This window comes from Arachis hypogaea, chromosome 19 (assembly GCF_003086295.3).
Source record: "Arachis hypogaea cultivar Tifrunner chromosome 19, arahy.Tifrunner.gnm2.J5K5, whole genome shotgun sequence".
NCBI lineage: Eukaryota > Viridiplantae > Streptophyta > Magnoliopsida > Fabales > Fabaceae > Arachis > Arachis hypogaea.
The window spans coordinates 139,421,522-139,425,232 of NC_092054.1; the positions used below are offsets into that span (position 1 = coordinate 139,421,522).

The following is a 3,711-nucleotide window of genomic DNA, read 5'->3' on the forward strand; positions in this document are numbered from 1 at the left end:
ACACTCCATAGATTAAGGTGTGGAGCTCTGCTGTTCCTCAAAGATTAATGCAAAGTACTTCTGTTTTCTATTCAATTCATCTTATTTTGCTTCTAAGATATCCATTCGCACCCAAGAACGTGATGAAGGTGATGATTATGTGTGACGCTCATCACCACTCTCCCCTATGAACACGTGCCTGACAAACACTTCCGTTCTACATGAAATAAGCTAGAATGAATATCTCTTAGATCTCTTAACCGGAATCTTCGTGGCGTAAGCTAGAATGATGGCGGCATTCAAGAGAATCCGAAAAGTCTAAACCTTGTCTGTGGTATTCCGAGTAGGATTCAATGACTGAATGACTGTGACGAGCTTCAAACTCGCGAGTGCTGGGCGTTAGTGACAGACGCAAAAGGAGGGTGAATCCTATTCCAGCATGATCGAGAACCGACAGATGATTAGCCGTGCTGTGACAGAGCATGTGAGCATATTTTTCACTGAGAGGAGGGGATGTAGCCACTAACAACGGTGATGCCCTTGCATAAAGCCAGCCATGGAAAGGAGTAAGACTGATTGGATGAAGATAGCAGGAAAGCAGAGGTTCAGAGGAACGAAAGCATCTCCATTTGCTTATCTGAAATTCTCACCAATGATTTACATAAGTATTTCTATCTTTACTTTTATTAATTAATTTTGAAAACTCCATACTATTTTATATCTGCCTGACTGAGATTTACAAGGTGACCATAGCTTGCTTCATACCGACAATCTCCGTGGGATTCGACCCTTACTCACGTAAGGTATTACTTGGACGACCCAGTGCACTTGCTGGTTAGTTGTATCGAAGTTGTGAACCATGGTATTGGCACCATGTTCTTGGCGCCATTGCCAGGGAAAGAAAGAGCCATGAATTTCACATAATCAAAGTGTAATCACAATTTCGTGCACCAAGTTTTTGGCGCCGTTGCCGGGGATTGTTCGAGTTTGGACAACTGACGGTTCATCTTGTTGCTCAGATTAGGTAATTTTCTTTTTGTTTTCTTTTCAAAAAAAAAATTTTCAAAAATATTTCGAAATTTTCTCCTTTGTTTTCGAAAAAAAAAATAATATGAAAATGTTTTCAAAAATTTTATTCAAAATTTTTAAGAATGAATTCTAGTGTTTCATGAAGCATGTGAAGTCTGGCTAGCTGTAAAGCCATGTCTAAATTTATTTGGACTGAGGCAGCAATTTGTTATCAAGAGTAAGCTAGTTGTTGCTAATCCACCTGCTGTTGTTCCTGATTCACCTGCTGAAGCTTGGCTGGCCATTGGCCATGTCTAGTGTTTTGGACCGGAGCTTTCATTGAAAGCTTGGCTGGCTAGTGAGCCATGTCTAATTCCTGGACTGAAGCTTCAGACTAAGAATGCAAGATTCCTGGAATTCATGTTAAAAATTTTGGAATCCTTATTTTTTCTTTTTCATATAATTTTCGAAAAAAAAAATCCAAAAAAATTAGAAAATCATAAAAAATCAAAAACATTTTTTGTGTTTCTTGTTTGAGTCATGAGTCATGTCATAAGTTTGGTGTCATTTGCATGTGCATCTTGCATTTTTCGAAAATTTCATACATTCATAGTGTTCTTCATGATCTTCAAGTTGTTCTTGGTAAGTCTTCTTGTTTGATCTTGATGATTTTTTGTTTTGTGTTGTATGGTGTTTTTCATATGCATTCTTGAATTCTTAGTGCGTAAGCATTAAAGAATTCTAAGTTTGGTGTCTTGCATGTTTTCTTTGCATTAAAAATTTTTCAAAATTGTGTCTATGATGTTCATCTTGACATTCAAAGTGTTCTTGGTGTTCATCTTGACATTCATAGCATTCTTGCATGCATTCATTGTTTTGATCCATAACTTTCATGCATTGCATCATTTTTCCTGTTTTCCTCTCTCATCATAAAAATTCAAAAAAAAAAAACAAAAAATATCTTTCCCTTTTTCTCTCATCAAATTCGAAAATTTGAGTTGACTTTTTCAAAAATTTTTAAAATCAAGTTGTTTCTTATGAGTCAAATAAAATTTTCAATTTGAAAATCTTATCTTTTTCAAAATCTTTTTCAAAAATCAAATCTTTTTCAAAATTCTTAGTTATTTTCGAAAATTCCAAAAATATTTTTCAAAAATATTTTTCTTATTTTTATATAAAATTTTCGAAAATAACATAATCAATTAATGTTTTGATTCAAAAATTTGAAGTTTGTTACTTGCTTGTTAAGAAAGATTCAAACTTTAAGTTCTAGAATCATATCTTGTGATTTCTTATGAATCAAGTCATTAATTGAGATTTTAAAAATCAAATCTTTTTCAAAACTAATTTCTAAAATATCTTCTTATCTTACCTTTTTCAAAAAGTTGGTTTCAAAATATCTTTTCTAACCTCCTAACTTCTTATCTTTTCAAAATTTGTTTCAACTAACTAACTAACTTTTTGTTTGTTTCTTAACTTTTTCAAAACTACCTAACTAACTCTCTCTCTCTCTAATTTTCAAAAATATCTTCTCTCTTTTTCAAAAATTTCTTTTTAATTAACTAATTATTCTTATTTTTATTTTTGATTTTAAAAATTTTCGAAAAATACTAACATTTTTCAAAAACCATTTTCGAAAATCACTAACCCTTTTTCAAAAAATTATTTTCGAAAATTCTCCATCTCCCATCTTATTCTATTTATTTATTCATCTACTAACATCTCATCTCACATCTCAACCCTCCTCACAGTTGTGTTTCTTCCATTATATTACATTCTTTGTCTCCCCCTCTTCTTCTACTCACACAGGGATCCCTATACTGTGGTATAAAGGATCTCTATTATTATTATTATTTTTCTGTGCCCTCTTCTTTGTCATATGAGCAGGAGCAAGGATAAGAACATTCTTGTGGAAGCAGATCCAGAACCTGAAAGGAATCTGAAAAAGAAACTAAGAGAAGCTAAAATACAACAATCCAGAGATAACCTTTCAGAAATTTTCGAACAGGAAGAAGAGATGGCGGCCGAAAATAATAATAATGTAAGGAAGATGCTTGGTGACTTTACTACACCTAATTCCAATTTACATGGAAGAAGCATCTCCATTCCTGCCATTGGAGCAAACAACTTTGAGCTGAAACCTCAATTAGTTTCTCTGATGCAGCAGAACTGCAAGTTTCATGGACTTCCATCTGAAGATCCTTTTCAGTTCTTAACTGAATTCTTGAAGATATGTGATACTGTTAAGACTAATGGAGTAGATCCTGAAGTCTACAGGCTCATGCTTTTCCCTTTTGTTGTAAGAGACAGAGCTAGATTATGGTTGGATTCTCAACCCAAAGACAGCCTGAACTCTTAGGATAAGCTGGTCACGGCTTTCTTAGCCAAGTACTTTCCTCCTCAAAAGCTGAGCAAGCTTAGGGCTGATGTTCAAACCTTCAGACAGAAAGAAGGTGAATCCTTCTATGAAGCTTGGGAAAGATACAAACAGTTGACCAAAAAGTGTCCTTCTGACATGCTTTCAGAATGGACCATCCTGGATATAGTCTATGATGGTTTATCTGAGTTATCAAAGATGTCATTGGATACCTCTACAGGTGGATCCATTCATCTAAAGAAAACGCCTGCAGAAGCGCAAGAACTCATTGACATGGTTGCTAATAACCAGTTCATGTACACTTCTGAAAGGAATCCTGTGAACAATGGAACGCCTATGAAGAAGGG

The 3,711-nt window shown here is 34.5% G+C and overlaps 1 non-coding gene across 1 annotated transcript; it reads right to left on the bottom strand.

The window, feature by feature from the left end:
- Positions 1 to 3,400: 3,400 nt before the first annotated feature.
- Positions 3,401 to 3,508, bottom strand: LOC112780834 (small nucleolar RNA R71). Its single transcript, XR_003191645.1, has one exon. It is a non-coding gene; the product is annotated as a small nucleolar RNA R71 (small nucleolar RNA).
- Between the last annotated feature and the right edge of the window lie 203 nt (positions 3,509 to 3,711).